The following is a 27612-nucleotide window of genomic DNA, read 5'->3' as shown; positions in this document are numbered from 1 at the left end:
CCTATGTAATTTTTATTCTAGGTTTGATGAAAAAGTAGAGGATTGTGGATACATATGACTGGACAAGGGGAAATGATCTCATTGTAGTAAACCAGTGGAACTTGGCAAAGCCTCTTTGTTCAGATTCTTCTCTGTGTTCCTCAGTCTTCAGAGATAGGATGTCCCTTTCCTTCAACTATAGGGGAGCATCTCAGACAGTCTATGACCTGCCTCAATGACAAAGGAAATGAGAAGGCAAGGGTGACTTTCTCCTTCTAGTATTTTTTCAGATTGCTCCAGCTTAAAATAGTCAATATGCCAACATTGTGAAGTAGCCCGTCCTGGTCGCATCATTGTCAATCATTTTAATTATTTTGCCAAAGTTGTTGGAAAGACATAAATATTGCAATTATATTCACCACATAAACCCACTTCTGGAGGTATATGTATATGTTAGAATTAGTTTTCTCTGACACATGAAACTATCTTCGTAGATCTGTAGGAGAAAAGGGTGTGACATGGAGATACACAAATATCTAAATCAGTTCATTTTCCAGATTTTAAAAACTTACTGGACTCATGACTTGTCCAAGGTCACACACAGACTACAGCTCCAATCTGTGTTCCAGAGCAGTTAGTAGACCCACTGACCACAGAGATTTCCAGAGCTCAGCCTTCTGGGATTTGTAACATGAAAATAAAAGAATTTGAAATATTTTTTTGAATATAAAATGTCCTATCATGTTATAAATATTTTTTAATAACTCTATGTTCTTTCCGAGAGATGATTACAAGTTTCTTTCCCTAGGCTCACCCCCTGGGGAGAGTTTCTCCCCAGACTTTTAGAGGATGTTGCTTTGAAAGAAAGCGAAGATGGATGAAGTGGAAGGCATATCATTACATTTTTTGTAAGGGAGAAAATGTAATATCTTTTCCTCACTTATGGCAAGGTTCATGGCTGACACCTCTGTAACAAAAGACAGATTAATGAGAGAAAAGCATGACAAATTTAAATTTTATGTGGCACGGGAGTCTTCAGAAATGAAAACCCAAAGATCCAGGAAAAACTATGTATTTTTATGCTTAGGTTGATGAAGATTGGACAGTGTTTAGAAGCATGAATGGACAAAAGGGGGTGCCACCTAATGGTAATAAGCTGGGGGTGGGGATTAGCAAGACCTGTCAATTCAGATTTTTCTTGACCTTTATGTAACATTCCTTCCTTCAGATACAGGGAAGGACACCTGTCCTGTGAGAGTCTTTGAGAGACAAGGTCAGAGAGACCTTTCTACTTCTCCAGTTTCCCCAATTTCCTTCAGCTTAAAATACACAGTATGCCAATGTGCCACATTTTGGGGTACCATTTCCTAGACCCTATCACTTTTAGTTAGGTATTCTTATTCAGGGAAACTGTATGCTATAAAAAGAGTGAATATGGTATCAGAATTACCTTGGACTAAGTTTCTTAAATAATTTAGAACCTCTTTGTCCTGCAGTCCTGAGGAAAAAACAAGGGTAGGGAAAAACGTAAGGAAATGAAAGTTGCTTAATCTCAAAGCTCAGTTTCCTGTTCAGAAAAGAAGGAGGTGATCATACCTACCTACCAGTCTGTAGCCAGGATTAAACCCAGAAACGAATATTAAGTGCCTTGGGCAGTAGAGAACAGAGTGTGGACCTAAATACAGTGAATTCCTACACATCCACCCAGGGTAAGAGTGGTCAAAACCATGAACGTTAGTTGATCCTATGTCACTCTTTTCATTGTGTAATGTGTAATGAAGTTTAGAAATGCTCAGGAATAGGGCAGGTAGCAAAAATATCTTCACTGGGATGAATTTGTTGGTTTTTGGCAATAGAGAGAGGGAAGGAGAACTATATGACTCAATGTATTGTCTCCTAACTCCCAAGGTTGAATCATGGTTATGTTTTCCAACTAAGCACATTCTATAAAAAGCACCACACATTCATATATTTACAGGATTAGATTTTCATATTTTTATTAGTCAGTTCTTAAATCTTCCCCTTTTCTACTTCTTTTTATTAAAGACTTAATCATTTTAATCTCTCTCCAGTAAATAACACCTTTTGCCAATGAATTATATCAATAATATGTTTTAAATGAGGTAGGCTTTTTATTCATGTCCAATCAGAAGAATCAACATTCTTCTCCTAATTCAGTTTCTATGGGTACCTCTCCCCTCTTCTAATGATTAATTATATCTAATGTTGAAAAGAGAGATTACCTAAAATGTATTTTAGGAAAGCATGCACTTTGTTTTTTTTCTGAAATTTTCTTCATAGGAGGCATATCTTTTTAAAGTACCACTAGCTTTGTAAGAACCAAATCACTATAGGAAGAATGACAGAACCATGATCAAATGAAAACTTAAGAAATTGTGCTTTAATTACTTTTAAAATGCTGCTCTATAAATATTTTTCCAAGAGGTTCTAATGAACAGATAAATGTTCTGCCTTCTTTACCTGGTAGCACTGGGGTTTGATGGGTAATAAATTGATGAATGGTGTGTTGGCCAGACAGCAAGAAAAAGGCTATCAAGGAAGGAAGTGGGATCGAAGGGCATAAGATGTAAAGGGCCTTGGAGAACAATTTAATTGTGTTAATTAACTTTCTGCGACTCTAACAAAATGCCTGAGGTCATCAACTTAGTAAGAGTAAGGATTAGTTCTGGCTCACAGTTCTGTTCAGTTCACAGTCAAGTGACCCTATTGCTTTGGGCTTGTGATGAGGCAGTGCATCACTGTGGGGCATAGGACAAAGGAAACCTCACATAATGGCTGAGAAGCAGACAGACAGGAAGGGGCTTGGATCCCCAACTCCCTTCAAGGACACGTTTCCAGTGACCTAACTTCCTTCCACGAGGCACCTTCAAAAGGTTCTACCACCTCCTAATAGCACCACAAGCTGGCAACCAAGCTTGCGGTATGTGGGATTTGAGGCACATTCCAGATCCAAATTATATCAGTAAGATTCCAAATTCCTCATTTAATAAGTGCAGGAATTGTGGGCAAATGAGACAAAGTGACAGCAATACTGAGAATCTGTCACTGTAAAATCGAGTTGTCAGTGACTTTGCACAAAAAAAGCTAAGTGTAAGATAAAGGTCTTTCTCTTTGTTGGAATTATGTTTAGAACCAAAACTAACAACTTTTGTAGTCTATGTTGATTGGGTCATCAAATTAATTGGGTATTTTTCTAATGTCTACTAAAGTTGTGCTTTCTCTAACCCAACTTGTGTGTCTAAAGGAGAGTTAAGTTTGGACCCAGTTCCCCAGAGGCTTCCTGGTCATCTTTTAGCACCATTGTTAAAAATGGTTGCTCAGTTTTGTGCTGATAAATTGTCTTCCTGTAATACTGTTTATTGCAGAAGCACACTGGTTTCTCTATTATTTTTTTCACATAGTCCATTATCAACTAAGCACCTAAGATTTGTGTAGCCCCAGATTAAGTGCTCCATGGGAATATAAAGGTACAAGACATAGTCCTTAAGGAGCTTATCTAATTAGGACACAATTTTAGATGAGGAAGATTATGTACCTGTGGATCACGGGTCATATACCTGCAAGCGTGATACTAATACTGTGGCTGGTAAAGGGGGCGACACTGCCTGAATTTGAACTGGCCCATAAAATGTGGATAGGTTGTATATGAATATATAGATGATATATATGTACATATTATATCATATCTAGGTTCTATATGAATGAATATACTTAGATTATATATACATGTTTATGTTCATATATTCCATGCATCATATATCTAGAGCCTATCCATATTTCATATAAATGACATACTGATATATCATTTATATATGATGTATTGAAGGAGACAGAGACTTCATTCTAGGAAACAAAATATCATGCATACACACTTTAACTTGGTAATAAACACCGTATACCCCAGGATCAGACAGGAAAATAATTTGTTGGAGGTGGGTTAACTCATGTAGGGAACAATTCATTAGGTATGTTTTAGGAGAATGTGAATACCAGGCTGAGAACTTTATGATTATCTCATTTAATGGAACAATCCTACAACTATATAACTAAATAAATCCTTCATGGTAGACAGTAGAGAAAACAAATTGTCTTGTGAGCCATTAAAATAATGACATGAATCTAAGTTGCCTGATTACCAAAAAAAAAAAAAAAAGTTTCATGAACTCTCCTGTGGCAGAGGAGTTTTCCAATTCTTCAATATAGAAGAATACTTTCCAACCTACAACACTGAAATAACTAGAGTGGTTGGGGTTTTGCTCCCTTTGTGGATTTGAAAGTCTTCTCTTTATTGCTATTTTGCTGAAAATTATTTTGGAAAATATATATTCAGATGAGACAAAAACCATTACCCTATGTACATGAATGATCACACAAATGGTGCGACTCTACTTCATGGACAACCAGAGAAACAACAGTCGTACCCCATTTGTGTATGATGAATCAAAATAAATAAATAAAATAAATAATCACCCAAATAATAACCACAAAAAATAAAAAAGAAGTACACTCAAAGGGAAATGCTTGCTAAGCAAAAAAAAAAAAAAATTAAAGATGCAATGAATCTCACACAGCAACAAAGAAACAGGAAAGGTGAGGCTTGAGCTTCCAGGACACATATCAGTGTTCCGTGTGATTGATCCAGAAGGAGAGGCAACACTCCACCCACCCCTGCTACAACCTTGAAACCTCAAGAATGAGACCCGAGAGATCCACGAAGCAACAGGTGCTGGTAAAGACAAAGCAGTCGAAGGAAGCCACTTCAACCTCATGTCCTGATGGAGGTTGAGGACCCACCAGGATATGGGATGTTTTTGCATGATATATTTATGTGGCAGAAAATAAGGCCAAGGTGCTCAATTCCATCGTTTTTTGTTTTTGTTTTTGTTTTTTTTTTTTTCTTGGAGGACCTCATGGTAGGATAAGAATAAACATGTCACAGCCAGTGGTCTGGAAGGAAGTCTGTTGTCAGGATAGGAGAGGGAAATCCTGGAACCCTGCCATTACTCTACCTGTTTGCTCCTGTAAATGGACCAGGAGAGTTTGGCTTATAACAGGGTCACAGGGTTTATCCTCCTCCACTGAACTTGCTGTTCTAGAAGGGCACAGGAGAAGAAAACGGAGGCCAGATCCACTTAACCACCAGATCAGCAGAATCTATACTGCAGGACAATGGATTAAGTGTTGTCACCACCAAATTCGCTTCACTCTTCTTCACTTACATGTCATTTAAGAGCTACTTGGTCCCTTCTCTGCATGGACATGGATGCTCTGATAGCTCTCTTTTTGACCCCACCTATATAAGTTGCTCAGCAGTAAGCCTCATGGATCCCTTTAAGGTGCCCTCTTTTTTTTTTATGCTAGGCCATTTGTTCTTCCTTCTAATTCTAACTAGAAGTAGTTAATACCTTTGGAGATAGCACAGGAAACTCTGGGTGCCAGGAGTTGTGCAGCCATTTCAAATTTACCAGAGTTCAAGAACTTAGCTATTTGTAACCAGCCTCTTCCAAAGAGAGGCTGGATGGGAGCAGATCTTCTGAGTCTACCTACATCTCAGATTGGACTCCTAAGCATTTGGGAGAACAAGGAAATAATCCTGGGGTTCAAATTCCTTCTGCTTCTCCCCATCCTGTGAGGCAGGAGTGAAGGCCAGGTCTTTCTGCTGGTCCAGCTCAGGAGCAGAGAAAGAGAAGAATGTGAATAGCCTGGGAGTTTCCTTTGGTCTAACCAGAAATGACTGTGCTGCATTCATGACCTGGCCTGGGCTAGGAAAACCCTCACATTACAAAGCCTTTCTTGGTTTCTAAACCACAGGTTTATGGCTACTGAAGCTAAACATGACCTCAATGTTCTTTTAGTTGTCACAGGATACTGGGTTGGCATTGGGGCGTGTGATTATGTGAGTTTGGGAGATGCAGGTTAGGTAGCTGAGGATCATGTTCTCATGTATAGGAAACTTCTTTGGGACTGAGGTTTGGTCCTAGGGCAGCCTAGTGCCCAACACCATCCCACACATAGCCTGCCAAGGTTACTGAGTTGGAACCTTAACACCCCCCACTTGAGAAGTTTACCTTCCTCTCTGCTACCAAGGTCAAGTTTTAGAGAAATGAGACAAATGTAGTATCTAAAAAGTGAAGAGGATAAATGTTTATAGCTTCCAACTCAGAAGGTTTGCTGAGGAAGCCTAGATCATGGCTGGGTTTGACTCTCCTGTTGATGGTTTCTGAGCTTAGGAGAGCTTGGCACCACCAGGGGGCAGTGTGAATCTGTGTCCATTATTCATCATTTCAGTCTTGACCAAAGTCAAATTCAAACCACAAAATCTTTTCTGTCCTTGTACAAGAGCTTCACTAAAGCCCTTAGGCAGCATTTAAACTTTAACTCTGTAGAAGCATTTAGTAAATACAGAAGCATCGTTAAGTGTAGGTTGGATTTTCTTCTCATGAGCAATACTGAATTAAATTTTACTGGGAACCCGTCATTTATTCTTTTGTACGAAATGGCTATTTCCTACTAGTCTCAAGATCTGAAATAAGGATGCATTATTTACAATTACATAATATTCTTGTCCTAAGCTGTAAAACAGAAAACTTTTGCTTTCCTGAGTCTTTGAAAGCATTGCCTCTAATCCATGTTATTAAATTTTTAAAAAGCCCAAGAGCAGCATGGTGTAACAAAGACAGATTCACAATCAAATTAATCTTTGTTCAGCTCTTTCCATGTGTCAAGCATTGCCCTGGGAACCAGGGGTGCAGCAATGGCTCCTGCCCTCAGGGAGCTAACAATCTCCTGGGGATCCCACAAAATAACAGAAGCACTGGTTCCCTGGCACATCTGGTACACTCAGAGTGCTGTTCTCAGCTTCCAGTTGAGAAATGGGAAAGAGAAGCACAATAGAATCATTTTGGGAACGACCACAGCTCAGGAAACCTGACCTGTCCATAATCTCAGGATTTGGGGTAAAACCCTAAAAGTGAACTTTCTCTTTAATCAATTCCATTACAGCCCATTATGGCATGCTGTGTGTATGCGTCTATATATAACACAATTAGGGTAAATGGCTTCCTCATTATTAAGAGAGCACTTTTCCCTTTACTGGTGTTTTCATAATTTCCTAAGTAATGTTTTCTCAGGGCAATTTTGCAAATATATGATACATGGGAATAGATACAGGTTGAAATGGTAATCCAGGGACTGTCTCATAAAAATGTTGAGAAGTTTGGAAGAATATTGACTTTTTAGATTGAAACAGCAGTAAAATAATACCACAGTGTTATGAACCAGGCGCTGCCTTCTTGTCTAATGTGTCTAATGTGATTCTAATTAGTTAAATGGCCGTGTAAGGCCCCCAAAAAGGAAACCCCAACTCTGTCCCATGGATCGTCGGCAACCCCAATCAACCGCAGGAGGTGTCACTTGATGCAAACCGCAAGAGGTGTTTATTCCAGCACGCTGGGACCCAACTCATGACTCACGCAGGAGTCCAGGAGTCGAGTCCCTAGCAGAAAATCTTGTAGGTTTATAAAGGCAGAGACCACACATCGGGAGGGGTCGCACATGAAAGGGAAAAGGGGAACAAAGCTGCCGGGAAATTTCAAAGGGGTTCTGGGTTTGCTGATAACATACATGTTTCACAATGTTTTACAACAGGGCGTAGATTCTGGTCAATAGTTTCTGGTAATCCTACTGTCTGAGCACTATCTGGCTATCTGGCTCAATTTACCCTTTTACTCCCTGTTTGGGGCTGATTCCTGGAACAGCTTTAAGGGCTTTGTTCCCGTCACTGGGAGGGAGACCTTAGGGAGTTGAGATAAAACAGACAGCTTAAAAAAAATGTCCATTCTTTCATTTCCCCATTTTCTTTTCTGGCAAGTTCTAATCATGGAACTTCTGTCTCTATATACTCTTCTCCAAAGCTATTTCCTTGGCGGAGGGACTGGTATTGTTGCCTGAGCATTAGTACCTGTACAGCACTTACTCTCTCCCTGATGAAGGTGACTAGGCGATTTCAGGCAGGCAAGAGCCCAGGGGGCGGGCCACCAATTAGCAGCCCCTTGTTTGCAGTCCTTGATAAACAGTCCTTGATAAAGGCAGGTAAATTTGGTAATCAATGGCCTCTGGAGATCCTTGACATTCCATTCTTCCAGGGGCAGTCTCCAACTTGCAGAGGCAGATGACCTCATGGCTTCATTTCCTCGATTTGACCCGATCCCCTATTTCTACACTAACTACCTATTCCCATCTGGCTTCATTCCCCCCTTTAACTTTAGGAACCCATAACTACTTGTTAAGGAAATGAAAAGGGGCGTCGGTTGTTCTGGCTGCTTCGAAGCTGAATGGGGGCAGCGAGGGGCAAGCAGTTTGGAGTTCCTTCTTTTTTAAAAAATCGGGTCAATCGAGGGGTCCCAGGATGACGCCTGGTTGGGGAAGAGCAGGTTGTAAAGTCATCTGGGGGTGGGTGCTTCTATGATAGAAGAACAAAAAGACATGAGTACTGAAATGAGATTAGTACAAAGTAAATGTTGCAGCATTTGAAACATGCCACTGAGTATCATGAAAATGACAGAAGTCAATCTCTCACCAGGAGGTGGAAGAACTGAGAAATTGTTCCCATAACTAGGCCTAGCAAAGGCTGGAGAGGACAAGGCCTTTATTTGGGGACTTTAACATTGTCCAGGTTATCAGGAATGTAAACACAACATTTAACTCTTAATGTCATAGATGTCCCCAGAAAATATAGTTAAGCTACTTAATGTCATCTGATTTTGTAAAATATCCCTTTATTGGTATAACCTGTGTGTAGTAGAGATCTCTATACTTCTGTTACTTAGGGATAGATAATCATACGAGCAAACATAGATTAAGTCTACCTGTGTAGCTTAGGAAGGTCTGCAGGCCTTAAACTGACTAAAAACTTCTGACTCTAGCAGTTTCTCTTAATAGTTATCAGGCACATTTGCTGAAGAATCTTTCTTTCATTTGTAGCTTCCAGCCTTTATTCTAGTGGGCTAATACAAGTGTACATCTTAAGTTACATTTAACTATTATTTCCTTTAAATGCCCAAGAATGGCTATATTTTGGTTTTAACTGTTTTGCTGGGTATCTAAGACCAAGCTGGTCAAATTGACCTGGTTCCTGTCTTGTTAAAGAGTCAGCCGAGTTCCCACAGGGGTCACTCGTACAGAACTTAAGAGCGGCTCCTTAGCTCCACCAGTGACTTTGATTAGGCAGGGTCTCTTGATGAGGTGACTTCCTTTAGAAGCATCAAGGGATGTTTCCCCTTTTCCATGACCCTCCTCTGCAGCAGATGCACTGGGTGATTTTTCACCCTCTAGTCTCAACAATCTCCTTGACCAGGAGGTTGTGTGACCCAGAGTTGCAACGCTCCTTAGAGAAGTTCTCTTATTCCCTGGGTTCAGGCTGACGTTGAGGGCAAGACCAAATATGGACTTTTCTTGACCTCTGTATTTAACTCCAATCTCTAAGTTTGATCTTAATTATCCAGCAAGCCAGTCTCACCAGTCATAAAGTAAGAGTACTGGGCTTTAACTTCAATGTCTATAACTTTACAGTTATTTACCCTTTTATCTAACTGGAGTCTGCATTAGTACTGGAAGTTACCACTATCTATTCTATAGGTGATGGCTTATTATCACAAGTTACCTAGGTTGTGTGTTCTTGGAGCAGCTACTTCTGCAAAACATTAACAGGTAACAGTTTTACAAAATGAAGTTAGCAAGAGTAAAAATATATTCAGCTTCTATAATAGCTATCTTGAATTTTGATTGAGAACTACATTCTATCCCCTATTTGAGATCACAGTACTTTTACAACAAGAACCAATCTTTTGACTATAACTTTAAATAAGCTGAAGTCTGACTTATTTTGGAGTCACTCTAACATGCAGTAAGGTGGGAGGCAGAGCCTTATCTCAGGTAAGGCGTGGCTCTTTACAGATCTTAAGTGTTCTAATTCTGATGTTGATCTTTGCTTCTTCCTTAAATATCATTAAGTAGTTTACATATACTGTTTCCTGAGTCTATATAAACTTTATAATTAACACAATTTAACATAGTATCTAAAACACGAATCAAAGAAAGGCTGAGAGAGCTTTTAACTTTCCTTTTGTGTGATTAAGTGGCAAAATGTTTTCATGTTTCTTTCATATTTCACAATATTAACCTTTAAACAAATCAGACTCTAATGTTTAGAAATACATTTACATTTGAAATTCTTTATCTCAGTGTAAAAAGTAACAAATTTTACACATACCCTATTGATAGCAGGTCCTATAATAGAACATTAAATGATAGAAATAAATCCTCAATAAAATTTACTCTTTATAAGTTTAAGATTGCCATTACAGACAAGTTTAATCTGGAGGATAGCAGAGCTTAATAAATTCCTTGCTTTAAAAACTTGTGGTCCTGAAAAATATGAACACATTTAATATACAACTAGTGACCATTTCACAATTACCTTGACACTTTTATCTTACCAAATTGAGTTTTTAAAGAGAAATGTAGACTCTGTAACATAGTACAATACTCTATAACAGTTGTTTAACCATAATTGTATACACCCCAATTTTTAAGACTAATTGTTCTAAAGAATAAAACTTAATAGACACAAAGTTAAGAGTAAATTAGTGTTTCAAATCCTTGTCATTTTACCATGTCATTTTACCATACAGATTAAACTTTGGTTTATATCAGAACATTAGTATTTCGCCTTAGGAAAAACCTTAAATAGTTTTAGCTGTCTCACATACATATAACCAACTTAGTTACACACAAACTTGTTGAAACTTGCCCTTTACTTACACAGACTTTCTTAGCACTTACTTAGACCCAGAAACATTTCCTTTTACTAAATATATTTCCATACCCAGAACCTTTTATTTTCTTTCCTGTTTGTTGACCCCTTTTTGTTCACATTCTGAAACAACTCTTATGAAATTTCTGAATTTAGATAAATTACTCTATTTTAGCAAGATAAAATACTTTGTTGTTATAGTACTCTAACTGAAACACTGTGAGAGGGGAGATGGTAACATTAAAACCAAATCTAAGAGCTCCTTGGAGCTTAGCAGATGGAACACTCACCCTCCAGGTTGGGATTTTACCTGTTAGGACATAGCTCTTAATAACCTAGTTTTTAGTAATGACACAAAGCAATTTTAAACACTTTTATTTACCAACCTATGAAAACACCAATAATGTTTAAGTATGATACCCCATGGAATTTAAGGAGTTAAAAGTACTCGATGTTATTTAACAATTAGCATTTTAACTTTGTAAATTAATCAGATGTCTTTACAAACACATTTGAGTAATCCCATGCATGTTAACTCTAATTCGCTTATTCTGTAAAAACCAAGATATCAGACAAGTGTCCTGAACAGTATTTGCTGTCTCTTTCCTGTTGAAGAAAAGTCCTAGAAACAATTGATATTAGACACATTATTAACATCAATATTTTATTAGCTTGACCACCTAGAGACTTGTGAGTTATTTTCAAAGACATTTTACTTTTATTAGTTTACCCAATTTGAACCTTTTTAAATCACGTGAATTAAAAGTATCTGGATCCATTTTTAAATTTTAATTTTAGGAGCGCTCAGTTTTGATACAGACAAAACATGACATTAGACAGCACGACATACAAATAACACAAAATCAAGGCCTTGTAACTTTATAGGTGAATCTCCATTGCAATGTAACAGATGTTCAAAAACTCTAGTTGAATAAAAATAGAACTGATCAAAAAATCATGAGCTCAAAAAAACATATAATTAAAAAAACAAGAGTCCTGGAAAAATGATACGGCCGTTAATTACTTTAGTAAAGTACCATAGCATTTACTTTGCTGGAGTTTTAAAGACTCTTTTTACCTTTTCTTTCCCTGGGTTTGAGACCGGTCTCCTACTGAGCCTTTAGGCTTCTTTTATTTATATTTCAATGTAAGCCTTGACTGAGATCTGGAAGAAGCTAACAGGTTTTAACAGAAACTCTGTGTCTAAGGCATTTTAGCCATCTCATCAGGACAGGTTGGATGTTAAAATTATGAGACCTTATTTTTCATTACTTTTGAGACTGAAGCTACTTTGCTAAGTTACCCTTCAGGGCTGTCGGGAGGAGGAGTCCAGAGAAGGAACCTTTGGGGTCCACCCGAGAGTAGCCCGGGCCGAGAACCCCGCAGTTGTTCTAACCTTTCCTCCACCTCCGCCACAAACACACAACAGAACCAGATACAGACGGGCGCCAATCTCTGATCCACCAATTGAACCCATCAGCGCCCTTACCGACGGAGACTACCAGGTGTCCCTGGCTCTCCTCCACCCTTAGGGCGTCCCCAGGGCTGCAACCTGTGGCCCCCCAGGCACATCTACCGACCACTGTTCGGCCACTCTCACGAGTCACCGAACGGTTGCCACCGAAACCGAAAGCGTGCTCACAGAACCAGACCAACTAACAAAACACAAGACAAAGACAGACAACTTCGGGGTACCCCTTCTTACCTCCAAGGTCGACTCCGCGGATGAGGGGGGCCATCTTATCCTGGACGAGCCCCCAAATGTAAGGCCCCCAAAAAGGAAACCCCAACTCTGTCCCATGGATCGTCAGCAACCCCAATCAACCGCAGGAGGCGTCACTTGATGCAAACCGCAAGAGGTGTTTATTCCAGCGCGCTGGGACCCAACTCATGACTCACGCAGGAGTCCAGGAGTCGAGTCCCTAGCAGAAAATCTTGTAGGTTTATAAAGGCAGAGACCACACATCGGGAGGGGTCGCACATGAAAGGGAAAAGGGGAACAAAGCTGCCGGGAAATTTCAAAGGGGTTCTGGGTTTGCTGATAACATACATGTTTCACAATGTTTTACAACAGGGCGTAGATTCTGGTCAATAGTTTCTGGTAATCCTACTGTCTGAGCACTATCTGGCTATCTGGCTCAATTTACCCTTTTACTCCCTGTTTGGGGCTGATTCCTGGAACAGCTTTAAGGGCTTTGTTCCCGTCACTGGGAGGGAGACCTTAGGGAGTTGAGATAAAACAGGCAGCTTAAAAAAATGTCCATTCTTTCAGCAGAATGGAGTCTTAATTTGGGGGCAAGATCAAGTGCACTCAGTGCGGTATAGGGATTGGCAAATTCTGAATCCCAGTCCCTGGCCTGTGATTGACTTTGGGAAAACCTTTTAACTTATTTTTTCTTATTTCTCTTGAGTAAAATGGAAGGCATACAATGGTCCACCTTGACGGGATCTTGTGATTAATGTCACAAATGATGGAAGTATACTCTTTTTTTTTTTAGAGTAGAAAGTAAACTTTATTAAAGAAAAGTAAAAGCAGACTCCTCCCCCCCCCCGGGTGGAAAAAGGGGACCCAAAGGTGGAATCCATCAGATTGAGCAAATCTTGTCCTTTTTATAGGTTTTATTCTCCCATTCTTTCCCCCTTATCTCTTTCCTTCCTGCCTAGTGATTAGGCCTGGTTTTACATAAAGTGAGAAGCATGGACAGGGGGAGGGCCAAGGTGATTCAGGCAGGTAAAGGCCCAGGGGGCATCAATTAGCATCTCCTTGTCTGTAGTCCCTGACAAGGGCAGGTAAATTTGGTTATTAATAGGCTCTGCAGGTCCTTGACATTCCATTCTCCCAGGGCAGACTCCAACTTCCAGAGGCAAATGGCTTTCATGACCTCCATTTCCTCCATCTGACCCAATCCCCTATTCTACACTAACTGCCTGTCCCCAATTCTGGCTTCGCTCCCTCTCTAGTTTTAGGAACTCCTTACTGCTGTAAGGAAAGGGGCCAATGACCGCTCTGGCTGCTTCGAGCTGGAAGGGAGTTCCCTTTTAGAAATCATGTCAATTGAGGGGTCCACAGTAAAAGTCTGGTTGAGAAGTAATAGCCTGGAGGGTCATCTGAGAGATGAGCAGTCCAACAAGAAGTTATAAGTACTGGGATAAGATTAATGCAACAGTAAATGCCACAGCATAGGAACATGCCAATAAGTATGATGATGATGATGACAGAGACTAATAATGTTTTCCACCAGGAGGTACCAGAGAACCAGGAGCTAAGAATTTGTTCCCATGATGGGTCTGGGGAGGACATGGCCTCTATCTGAGAATGTAAATCTTTAAGGATGTCAGTCACATTGTTAGAGTTGTCAGGGATGTAAACACAGCATTCAGTTCTAACAATGGCACAAGTACCACCTTGGGCTGCAGTGAGGATATCTAAAGCCATCCAGTTTTGTAAGACAGCTTTCTTCTGGAGTGTCTTCTGTGTTAAGGAGAGAGATGCTTTCTTCAACGTCATGGAGGGTGGTTTGGGTATAATTGTTTAGAGTCTCCACATGCCACATTACATCTTCTAAACCAATTTGTGGGATAAACATTGAAGCTAAATGATCATACCAATGAAAAACAGATTGTCCCCATTTATGTTTGAGATTGGGGAGATTTGCTGGCTGTTCTATACTTGGGGTCCATCTCCCTTGCATCCAGAGTACCTGATAGTACATCTTCCTATCCAGCCTGGGGGAAGCCAGGGTCATAAGTTAGTTCCACATATCCATTGTGTCCCATTGGGTGCTGGCCAGCTAATTTCAGGTCTAGAGAGCCAATTAGTTCCAAACCAATCATTGGCTTGTAAAATTACAATTTGTTGGCATAGTGACTCTGGGATCCATCCTAATTATTGAGTACTATTAGGCCATTTATCATAGGTATGGTTATGTTGTTCCTAACAGATTGGGGCCTTTTGGTTTAGATGCCCAGTGGTGGGTATAAGCCATAAATTTCCGGCCCAAGCCTGATAATTATCATCTTTGTATCTGTGACATATTGGTGGCAGTGGTGGAGAGTTAGAAGTGGATGGGCCTGTATGTGACTTAACAGCAGTAGAAATTTGAACGTTGGTCTGCTCTAAAGTGAAAGCCTTTTTATGACCTGGTAGTGATAGAGTTTCATTGATAGGCCATCAACTAACATTGGCACGAGTAGCAGTTTGTAAGGAGAGTCTTTCTTTCTTTCTTTCTTTTGTTCTAATATTAAGGACCATAAATTTGTCCAGTCATCTCCCTTTAAAGGAGATACCCACCAAGGTAGTCCAGAGGTGCTGGAAAGGGGTAATAGTCCACATATCCAGCAATTATCTTTCTGTAACTTTGTGGCATATTGCTGTGGCCAATTTAGAAAAGAATTAGTTTCAGTGGATCTGTCTACAATAATAAAGAAAGAGAGGAAGAAAAGTTTACATATCATCATTATCTCTGCAGAAGAGATATTTTAGGTCTTCTGTTGGAGTGCAGGAGTATCGTTTCTTAGTTCCTTGGGAGGAAGTTTCTTTGGGAGTCGACTCAGGATGACAGGCTTTAACTCGAGAGTGGTGGATCCAGTTCTCTTGTCCCAGCACTTTTATTTGGTGTAGATCTCCATGGGACCTCCAAATCTGATACCGCCGTTTACCGTGACGAGTCCTGCTTCCTCAGGTGTTGAGGTATAATGCCAGAGAAGCACGCCAAGGCAAGCGTAGAGTAGAAAGCAAGCTTTATTAAAGAAAAGTAAAAGACTTCTCCCGGGTGGAAGAAGGGGACCCAAAGGTGGAATCCTGGAAGTATACTTTGCAAAGGCAAATTGACATTAAAACACTGATACTAATCCCTGGCAAAGGAGCATGTATGTGTTTCATAGAGAAGGGACATTGCCTCCCTCTTTTGTCTTCGCCCATCATCTGAATATGTCCAGACTCCAAGGCCATCATTTAGACCTTCTTGCCTTTAAACAAAGCAGATGCATAGTCATTTCAAAGACTTTGAGCAAGCCTCTTGTCTTTGTGTTCTTCAAGAATCCCGGGCAACTAAAGTCAAGCTACTGTAGATTGTGTTTACACTGCTTCTTGCTTTCAGATGGAGAGGGTAAGTGCGAGTTTTGGGAACATAGAGGCAAGGTGGATTGATTACATGCAAGGAGACAATCTCTTCATATGGAAAGGAGAACATTAGACCAGTATTTCTTTGTGGTGGTTTTCTTTTCACTAGACAGTCACACTGTCACAGTGTCTGGCATGGCGTCATCCTATAGCAAATATTTGCTGAAAGAATGGTGGGGGGAAATATCAGCTGGTTCACTGGAAACTGCTAATTGCCAAACCAAAGAAAGTACTTTAAAAACTTCATCTTCTAAGACATAAAATAACCACAAAAATCAAAGCTATTAATACTAATAAAAATTTTACCTCAATTTACACATAAATTTTAATACCTTCAAAAGAATGCACTTTTGAGAAAGCAAATTTTAATTTTGGACTTGGTTGTTTTTTAGCAGTCAGGTTTTTCTCTAAGCCTGAGTGCCCAGGATGCAAAAGAATGAAGAGAGATGCTGCTTCAAACTTATGAGAATTTCCAACTAAATCTAAGTAGCTCACATGGGAAAAAGTGTTTTCAGTCAGATGAATTTTATTCTTGTTTACTCTTAAGCATCCAAGATATTTTAAACTGTGAAGGTAGAAAGAGCAGATGCAAAAGCCTTCAAAACCCACTATTACTTCTTAGAATCTCAGTGTTACCTGAAAAATGAAAAAATAGAAGTCACCTTTACAGAGGTGACTCCCAAGTCTCTCCTACAAATGATTTGAACTGGGATTTCAGTAGTTTGTTCCTTTCAAAGCTCTTTAAGGAAGAAGCAGTTGCATTTCAAGATCCTACCCAACTTACAGAAAGTTCTACAGTGAACATAAAAACAAAACAAAACAAAACAAAACAAAAAAAAAAAAAAATGGGTATTGTTTTCATGAGAAGAGTTACGTTCTCCCAGATTACCCCATGTCCCCAAAAATCTTATTGTTGAAGGGAAAACCAATTACTGCTCAAAGGAAAATATAGGCTTAAAGTGATTTTGAAAAAGAAATGCTTTATTTTTTTTTAAATTGTTTGGTTCCATATTCAATAAAGAGCTTTGCTAATCATTTTTCCTAATTACTTTGGCTAACTCATATTTGATGAAAAAACTATATTGTGAAAACTGCAGTGAAATGTAAGTTGCTCTCCCATGTAATTAATTTGTTCTAGGAGCTCGTTTTTATTACAAAAATAATTTGCGGTGGGTAGTTAGGAGAGAAAGACTCAAGCTGGAAAGCTGCAGAGTAATATTTCCTATATGAAACCTTCTCTGCCATGACAACTCATTTAACTCTTTGGAATTCAAACATCTACTTTACATCTAATTCCAGATATACAGAGTTAGCAGGTCCAGGTTTTTGACTCTGTGATAACATTTTTGGTGGCATTATGTCCATGGAAGGAATTAAAGGCTTTGGATACCAATGACCATGTATTTTTTCCCAAGGACCCTATTTCTGGGGCCCTGTTTCTCTTTTTTCCTTTTCTCTTCCTCCCAGTGTCAATTTGATTGTAGGGGAGGTCTAGGGAATGAACAAAGGACAAAGCTATGCCCATACTTGGAGTGGTTTCTCTTCCAGACATTGGCTGGCTTTGTTCATTGTTCCCTGATGCTGGGAGAAAAGGAAAGGGAGTCATTTTCTTTTCCAAGACCAATCTCTCTGCCTGGACTCTGGATCCCATCCATACTCTAGAACTTCCTCTCCGCTATTTTCAGTTTTACCCTCCACCTCACTCTTTCTCCTTTGCTTTCAAACATGAGTAAATTCATTTACATTAAAAACAAGGAAGGAAAAAAAAAAAAAAAGAAATCGGACTTCCCCTTAGCAAAATCTTCAAACAATTGTTCTTTCCCTGGTGCCTTTCTTTGTGGATCCACTTAGTTTCATGTACTTTGCAGCCTGGCCTTTTTCCCTGAAATGTCTTTATTTCTAAAATTGTCATTCAATAAAATCAATCCTCAATGCAGAAAAGAATTCCAAGAGATTACCTGGTCTCCAAAACTTCAGGTATCAGAGGCCATGTGTTTATTTCCCTGGTGGCTCGTATTTCCAGGACTGTGTTTCTCTCTTACCTCTCTCTTGACCCAGTGTCAATGTAGATGTCTGGAAGGCTCATGGAGATTCAGCCACGTTGTTCCTGGAGTAATGCCCTGCTTTGGAGAACAAACTTGGAACCAACACCCAGAGGAAGCTGTGTCTTTGATAAATCTTACACTGTTTTCTCACCTTCCTTAATCTTTCAGCCACGCTTGATACAGTTACAAGGCCAGTAACTTTCCTTGATGCTGTGTTTTGAATTTAATTCTGAACAACAGGGAAGAATTAATTGGGGGAATGGGATACATAGAAAAGGTCTCAATGATCCTACAGATCAACAAAGACTTCTGAGGGCCTTCACATTTCATGGAAAATACTTTTATTCTGTGGAAAGAAGAAAACACAAGCATATTTGTAATGAGGAAAGATTCTTGATTTAAAAACAATTGGACACTAAGTTCCAGATTTAATGAAACATTAAAGATCGTGGTTCTTTATTTAGACCGGAAATATTTCCAAGAGAAAAAGGAGGCATTGATAAAGTTACAGCATAATAGATAGTATATTTAAACAAGTATTTAAATATTCAAAACTGAACCTCTCATTGGGATAGTTTTATATTCATGCTTCTGAGAATAGCTTTATCACTCAAACAGCCATACATAATATTTCCTGTTTTTCTACTTTGTTTCTACTTATTAATATTAAACAATCGGTTAAAACCAAAATACTGCATTGCATCTAGAAAGGAGAATACAGAAAAAGTGGGTTGCACTGTTGTTTGTGTATTTGATAATTGTTGCTTTGTAAAGTCCTTTAGTTGATTTGAAAGGAGGATTCAAACAGCAGGTGAAGGCTGTGTGTTTGCCCGGGGAGAATTCCCAACTGCAAGAAACAAGCGGACCCAGTTGAGAAGAGTGTGGCCTCACAGACCCTGGGAGCACTGTAGCCAGTCTCGGACTACCAACAGAACCGGGTGGGATCTGAGAGTTAAGGAGCAGGAGCCATGTTGCTGGGGGCTGCCTCTGCCATCCCTGGCTACCAAACCCTCCCACACTACTGTGGTCTCTGCTTCCACCCTTCTCCCTGTCTTTGAGTCATTCCCTCAGGGTTTAAATTGGACCTATGTCACCTTCCTGGTCATTCCTGCCAGAGATGCTGAAAAGTGATGGGGAATGAGGAGGGAAAGATCTGGGAAGGGTCTTATACCTTCAGCTTCCTTAAATTGGAGGTTGGGAAGACAGAGGTTCTCTGTCTGACACTGGAGACAATTTCCCAATGGCAAGGAACTTTGAAGAGTGGACACATCCCTAATATCCATTAAAGAGGAAATATATTAAAATTCTCTGGCTAATGAAAATTCCATGTGCCTGCTACTGATTCACTAAGATGGTTATAGACCTCACAGCACTGTCGTAAGCATGGTTAATGTCTTATAATCTCTCCCATTGTATTCTTTTAAAATCCAACTCAGCAACCGCATACTTTTATACAGTTAGCATCAGGCATCTAGGAGTACAACATGCATGCTGTAGGTCTGTGGTGTCCTTTCTATGCCATGTGGTACCTAGAGGCTCAGTCAGCCCTCAGGTAACAGGAGGTATATAGTATGTTGCTTCTTTTACTGTTGGAGTGAGAATATTTTAATTGAAACATTGTCCTATTCATAATTTGGGATAGGTCATACTACATAACCTAGTCATTTTCTTTGTATAATAAGTGTGATTGCTTATGTTCTGTTTTCACGAGTCCTTTCATTCATAGATCTGCACACTTTGCATAATGGTATCTGCCAGAGAGTAGCCATTTGGTGAATTCTCATTGAACAAATGATTGAACTGTGTAGTAAACATTACCGATTTTGAGAAACGCAAAGTAAATAAGGCACAGGTCATCCCCAAAAGACTGCATATTTTCCTGGAGAAGATAGAAAGTAAACAGAGTTTAATGATATGATATTCTAGGAGAAACACAGGAATAGATTCTAACGTTTACTGATTCCTTGCTCTATGCCAGGCAGTTAATGGTTCACAATTATTATTTGATTATCAGGACTAGTAAATGACATGCATGTATTTTTATTGCCATCATTATTATTTCCATTTACAGATGAGGAAACTGAGTCTTGGAGAGGTTCACTGACTTATCAGGCTTGCTTTGGTTGTAGAAAGTGGTGATTTGAAATAGGGATTCAAAGGAACAGGATGAAATCTGAGTTTCTCCAGGAGAAAGTTCCTGATTGCAAGAAGCAGACGTTGACCTAAGGTAGATAATGTCTAAATTCAAGCCACTACTGTCCATCTGTACTGTACTATGGGTCACTACTTTCTATTGTACTTTTAGCAAAGAGGAGTTAGCTATGGATTTTTGCAGAAAAAAGAAAGTTGTTGGTCCAGTTTCCTGGAAGAGGATTTTTCAGGCAGATACTGAACATTCCAGACAGTCAGAAACAGACTGGAGACCTGAGAGAACATAGATAAGTATCTGCAGATAGTTCAGCCGTAACCTAGGCATTGAATCCTTATGAGGAATGTGCTAGATGAGGTGGAAAAAGAAACCAAGAGGCATGAACTTGATAGTGGACGATGTCATGGTCCTCTCTTGGGGGCATGGACTTTAGTTTCAGGATGATGGGGACCCACAAGGGGAGTCTGATAAGCCCTCAGTGCTGTACCCCCATCCCTTCTCTCTGCTAACTTCCAGCCAGGTCCCATGGTTTCTCACAGAACTTTCATTTCATTCTTAACCTCCTTTATCCCTGAAGCTCAGGTTTGGGTCCACCAGGGCTAGGCTGGGGTCAGGTCTCAGATTGCCACACATCTGACCACCGAGGCATGATTAGAGCAGTACAGAGAGCTGAATCTCTCCTTCTTTGCAGGAAGTGTTCTCTCTACCAGCCCTCTATAGTGAATGGGCCCACAGGATGCTGGAGGGACCCCCACTGCGTCCAGCTTCAGACGTCATCCTTGCTGCACATGAAACCCATGGTGACTAGCCAAGCGTTAAAATGCTTTATTGAATAGGAACGGCATTAAAGTCCCTCATGCTTATACGGTTTAAATAGTATATCTTCAACTCTGAATATCATCCACCATTCCACATTTGGGAGAAATCTCATCTTACAGTCTTGCATTTATGCAGCCAGTTTATGCAGCCAGGTTGGATTTCTTAAACAAGAAAATCTGAGTGGCAGCCAGTGGACCAGAGGGAGAAATTCTGTCACAAAAAGAGGCGAATTTCACAATTGCTTCTCTCATAAATATTGTGCTGTCACGGGATAACCCTCTGATGATTAACGCGTCACTCTGAATCACAGGATGTTTCTATAATTCTGCTACTACAGTAACTTGCAGTAGTCTGACAGTCAAATTTCATTCATTCAGCCTCAGTGGTTTGCGGAGTCCTTTTCTTTCAAAATCTTTGAGTTTTTAAGTAATTTGGAGTCCAACTGATTTGATGTTAATATTGACTAAGTAAACTCTCTTTTCCTAAACCTTACAAACTGGGTAACAATATTCAAACTATCCCAGGAGCTTTTTTATTTTATTCAAAGACAAGATTTTCAGGTTAATCCAAGTACTTTCAGCACACTCGTTTTTTGTTGTTTTTTTTTTTAACAACCACAGAATTGTTAATGTTCTTATTCATTCATTATAATAAAATCCATTAAGGATTTCCACTTGGCCATTTTAGTAGTATAACTGAAGTCACTCTGTGTAAAAGGAATGAAACTATATTTGGAAATATACTTCTCCGTTATCTCCCCCCAATTAGTCTGAATTCTCTCCAGGCTTGCCCCTAGAGATTACTGACATTACTACACAGATAATCAAGCAATGGATTAGCATTATTAATTACGTTCTAACAAGACCCAGCAACCAGCAAATAATTCAAGATACATTTGCCTGTCCTGATGTTACAATACTAGCAGCGTGCGTACACCCTCCATCCGATCTCTCGCGCGCAACTTTCTCAAACTGCTCTTTTCTTCTTCTCTCTCACATTCAGTGGTATGAGCAGGAAGGAAAAGCAAAAGCCTCGGACTGGGGGTGTAGCTCAGTGGTAGAGCTCTTGCCTACCATGCACAAAGCCCTGGGTTCAATCCCCAGCTCCACTACAGAAATCAAAATCCAGAAAAGCGTAATCATGTTTATTGGGACAAAGATTTAGAAGAAAAGGAGCAGGAAAAAACTAATATAAATCTTTAAAACAAAGATGGAATTGGAAAAATCCAGTTGAAAGGTGAACTGTGAAACTAGGGGCAACCAGAAGCCCCGTGTGGAATCGTGGGAGACAGGAGAGGGAAGACAGATGGTAAGACTCAAGGAATAGGGAAGGATGGTAGAAGCAGCTGAGGACTAATTGTCCCAAACAGTAAACTTATGCATGCAGAATAGCACACTACTGGCAACACAGAAACACAGTAGCTGGTGAGAGAATGGCCTGCAGAACTAGACACACCTGAGTTTAAGATCAAGCTCTGTCACTTACGATGTGACTTTGGACCACTCATTTAACCTCAGTGAGCCTCAGTGTGTTCACTGATGCTAACAGTGTCTAGCTGGTAAGGTTATTGAGGGAATTAAATGAGATAATGTGTAGGACACAAGGCTTGGCACTCCATACAGTCATTGTCTTATTTTATTTATATAAATATTTAATTGCCTCCCCAATATTATTTAGACTTCTCCAGATATGACCCTCAAGAATATCTTCATAAAGATATCCAAGCAATGTATTATTAATTTTTTAAAATTTTTTTGCAGACTGCATTTTGATTCATTGTACACAAATGAGATACATCATTTCATTTCTATGGTTGTGCACGATGTAGATTCCTACCATTGGTGTAATCATACATGTACATAGGGTAATGATGTCTGTCTCATTCCACCATTTAATGTATTATTATTGAATAATTATTTGAAACAAACAACTAACTATGTTTAAAATATTTTATTAAGTGAAATAATCCCTCCTTAATCTGGTCAGTGGTTTATGTAAACTTTGAAGTCAGATCAACCTGGGTTCAAATCTGGGCCCATTACTCACCAGGAATATCATCATTTTAATCTAAAGAATTTTGCTCTACTTTGCATCTGGAATGTTCCCCAGAGGACCATGTGAGCTTGGTCCTCAGTTCATGGTACTATTGGGGACGCTGAAACCTGTGAAATGTGGGGCCTAATGAGAGGAAGTCAGGTCATTGCGGATGTGCCCTGGGAGGGAATATTAGGACCCCACCCTTTTCTATCTCCTCTTTGCTTCTTGACCACCATAAGGTAAACAAGACTCTTCTGCTGTGTACTTCTGCCATCATGTACTGTATCAGCCCAAAGCAAAAGTCAAGTGATCATGAATGAAAATATCTGAAACCATGAGTCAAAGTAAACCTTTCTTCTTTATGAGCTGATTATCTCAGGTATTTTCTCATAGTAATGAAAAGCTAACATATTTTATTTTCTTGTTAGTAATGTGGGATCAAATCTACTTTTCTAGAGAGTAGTTAAGAATAAAAGTGATAATAATGGGCTTATTGTGGTACCTTATTAAAGTGTCAGCTACTTGGGATAGTGACTTCCAATTTTTAGTATTTCACAATTTTGGTGTCATTCCTTGGCATGGGAAACTTAATATAGTGAGTAAAGAAAATGATGTCACCAGTATTAAATAAAGGAAGAACCCAGAGTATATAAGAATGTGCTTAATAAAGTCTCATAATGAGGTGGTTGTAGAATCAATATTAAGTCCTTGAATATAGATTAGCAGAGTTGAGAGGTCTATTCCTGACTGTCCAAGACCTCATAACTTTATTTTATTGGTAAGGAACCTGAGCCCAGAATCTAAATGGCTTCCCCAGTAACATCAATTTCAAATTTCTGACATCTGGGCCACTCATCTCCCCCTGGGTTATATATAAATTTCTACTGGATCACTTTGATGCCCAAAGGAGATTTTTAAATAAATAACTTGAATAGTGTAGCATTCATAACTCATTGAACTCAGCACAAGAAATAAGTAAATAAAGTGGGTATAGTCAATATTTTAGAAGTTTAATAACATGACTATTTCAGGGTTAAAATGTAATAATGTTTTTGCAATGTATATTATGTATTTTCAATGGATTTTTTTTTCATGATTCCATTCACCATTTTTTTTTTTTTTCATTTGAAATGTGTTTCTCTGGATCCTAAGAGGGGTTGGTGGAAAGAAATTGCCATTGTTCTAAACTGTTGTGCTATTCTGTGTGCACCTGGCTCTCTGACATCAACTGAATCACCCCAGCTTCCAGAAACATAGAAACCTACTGACTGTAGGAAGAGATGACCATGTCAAGTTCCTTGATGATCCTGGAACCTTCCTCCACAGAAGAGGTGCCTATCAACCTCATCCATGATTTCCATATCTTTAGGCCTGGGGAATTTTATTCAATGGAGTCTTTGCATTGGGGAACTCATGTTCACCGGTGGTCCAGCCTCTGGACCTATTTACATTCCCATGCCATTCCTGACTGGCTGGCTAACAGAATCCAGGCATCTCTGTACAGCTAGCTCTCTGAGTGACATATGGCAGCTCCTCTCAAAGAGAACAGAAAAGCAAGTCATTTGACCTCTCTGATTCTCAATTGGCCTCTCCTGATTTCCTCCTGCACTCCACTACAGAAGCCCGCTCTTATTCTCATGGTTGGTCTAGTTTAATGTGGTTGCCTTCCTTTGTGATGTCCAACATTTTGGAGAAAGCACTGGAAAACTGGGAATTAAAACTTGTAACTTTGAATTACTATATAAAAGTCATGTGAGATGACACGCATCCTGCTCTATGTATCATAATCATACGGGCTTTTTACTCTTTGCTCTCCTGGTGAATTTTCTTATTTATTTTTTTTAAGTAGTTGATGCACCTTTATTTTATTCATTTATTTATATGTGGTGCTGAGAATTGAACTCAGTACCTTGCACATGCTAGGCAAGCACTCCATCACTGAGCCACAGTCCCAGCCCTCACCTGGTGTTTTAATCAGGATGAGTTTCTCATTTTTCAGTTAGCAGTTACATTGTTATTTATATTGTCTTACAATTACATTACTATTTATATTTTGCAGATGGAGATACTGGGGTCCTAAGTTTGTAGCTGATTACACAGCATCCCAGAGACAAAATCGGAGCCACCATCCAGAGCCCGTGGATATCTTCCCCATAAGGCTGTGCTGCTCATCTGTGGAGTCTTCTTCCTCCTTATTTTCTTCTTAGGTAAGTTCCATCTTTTTATTAAATCATAAAAGTGAGTTTCTATCATCTTGACAGCACCTGAATTGTGAGCTGAAGGCCTGTCTATGAAACTTGACTTCTGCTAATTCCTTCCTGGAGCCCAGTGGAACAGTGCCTGGGTTGAGCCCCGCAGTCTCCCCACATGTGTTCCTTCTGAGGCCCAGCTGGTTTATTCTGCAAGCCATTCTTCCTTTGGTCTTATAGACAATGTCATCAACATATGTATTATTTTTCAGGCCATGCATTATATTAATTTATAGTCTGTCTTTGTGTTCAGTCTCTAGCTCAAAGCCATCATAATGACTAAGGCATAAGAAAGTGCTCAAAGAGCACATGATGTTTTGCCAGACAACCTGGGGACCTGTGGAGGTATCTGATGACTTTGTCTGTATCCATGGAGTGGAAAGGATGCATTAAAAATGAAATTCCTGTTTAGTCCTACCCAGTCTGAAATTAATTTATTAAAAAATGTATAAATCAATTTCACTGGGTCCTATTGCTTTGCCTAATCACACTATGTAGGTGGCCCTGATTATCTGGAACGAGATAACCCAGTTAACCCCCAACTTTAACTATATTCATTCAGCCTAAATTCTATTATAAATCCACCTATTCAGGATTTTATCCTAATAAAACTCATGTCCATTTTGAATTTTCACCTATCACAGAGATCCTCAGATAACCTTTATCCTTCTGATACTGAGTTGTAAAATGTGAATATTTGATCCAGAGGAAGAGAACACAGAGAATAGACAGATTCTGACATGGTACCATCTTTATTCAGCTTGGTTTTTGGTTTAGTGAGCTATGTGGACCAATACTCAGTCACATATCAGAGTGCATTAACAGTGGAAAGGTCTTCATGACATCATGATCAGACACTCACCGTCAGGAAGCCATGAAACGGAGCTTCAGCAACATTGGAACCAGGAGTTTGCGGTTTCCATGTTTGCACCAGCTGTGGCACAAGAAGTCCACTCCGTAATGGCAAAAGCCAAGCTTGCAAAGTAGCTTTGGAACTCAAGAAACAAAAGAGACTCTTTTCCCTCCTTCTGTAAAGTGAGTGTCAGTAGCACATCATCAGACAAAGGGCATAGGGACGCTGGAGTTTGTACAGCTAGAGAGCTGAGTGGTAGGTCCTGTTTACTCTCTGCCAGAAGCCTACAGGCCCCCAAAAAGGAGTTCAGGATGTCTCTTTGCTCCTGGTGATTTACTCTGGTTTCCTTTTGTAAGCATATGGATTCTATTTTCTACTGTCTCTATAAATACTGTTGTGACTGTCTCTGCCAAACCGGCTACCTTTCTCACCCCAGGGAGAAGGCAAAAATCAGACATTCTCATTCTGCCGCCCCATTAGACACCGCCATAAGGGGAGGGAACAGATTTGGCAGTCAAAATGATGTGTGTATTTGAATCTTTAAAGAGCCAGGCTAAACTTAGAGTCAGAGGGCTACCATAAATAACCTTCGTCCCTCTCTCTTTGTGCGGTTGGGCCGGAATGCCTTTCTCTTTAGAGTTGTACAAGCAGCAAGAGATCAAAGAGTCACCGGTTTATGGATGCATAGTTCATTACAGAGTCAGCACCCTCAGTGGGAGGACTCTGGCAAAGGCACTAATAATTCTCTCCCGTGACTATGTTGTTGCATGGATTGGGGTTGGAGGGCACGAGAAGAACTTGCAACTACTTAAAATAAGTTTTTTTGTTGTTGTTGTTTTTTTTAATAAAAGTGAAAATTCACTTTCAAAGGAAAGTTAAAACAACTGGCATCTTTTTAGGACATGAAATATGGTAGGAGAGAAGTGGAAGTAAAGAAATTGACCCATTACCACATGGAACATAGTTTGAGAAGAATAATAGGATGTAGAACTGTATCCGGTGTAATTTACTTATCCTTGGGTAAGCATTATAGAGAGCCTTTGATAAGCAGAGCAGAACATACACAGGGATTTTTTTTTTTTTTTTTTTTAGCCCAAACTAGATAATGTATTTGAAGAACAGGCTTTGAACGAGGTTGCTAGACTATAAAGAATAAATATATTTAAAATTATAGCATTGTGATGTTACAATTTCAAGATTATAATCACAATGCTACAAAATAACAACTACTACTTATTCAACATCAGCTGTGTGCCACATGCTGTGTTGCATATGTGTTATCTTTTAATCCTGACAACCACAACCAGACCGCAACCATGTACAAGGGTAACATGGTGTTATTCCCATTTTATACACAGGACAATGAGAATTCAGAGTTGAAGTACTTGCTCAAGGTCACTCAGACATTCATTTGTAAGCCCAGGATTTGAATTGAGCTCCAGAATGAAGCAGAAATTACCGTAGTTAATAATTCTGGCTCCTGTCCCTTTCTCTGGCCTCCGTTGTACAAGTTGTTGGAATTCCC

At 39.5% G+C, this 27612-nt stretch overlaps 1 protein-coding gene across 1 annotated transcript in view; it reads left to right on the top strand.

Annotated features, from left to right (window-relative positions):
* The window catches only part of KIAA1217, a 796647-nt gene that overhangs the window by 290860 nt on the left and 478175 nt on the right, over window positions 1-27612 (top strand). Inside the window, exon 4 of the mRNA XM_079106261.1 lies at window positions 25045-25192. The gene's annotated coding sequence lies outside the window, so the exon portion shown is untranslated. The remainder of the gene's footprint in view (window positions 1-25044; window positions 25193-27612) is intronic.

The sequence above is a fragment of the Sciurus vulgaris genome, assembly GCF_902686455.1.
Source record: "Sciurus vulgaris genome assembly, chromosome: 12".
In the NCBI taxonomy this organism is placed as follows: Eukaryota; Metazoa; Chordata; class Mammalia; order Rodentia; family Sciuridae; genus Sciurus; species Sciurus vulgaris.
The sequence above is the reverse complement of the archived record's forward strand: the minus strand, read 5'-3'. Positions and strand labels throughout refer to the sequence as shown.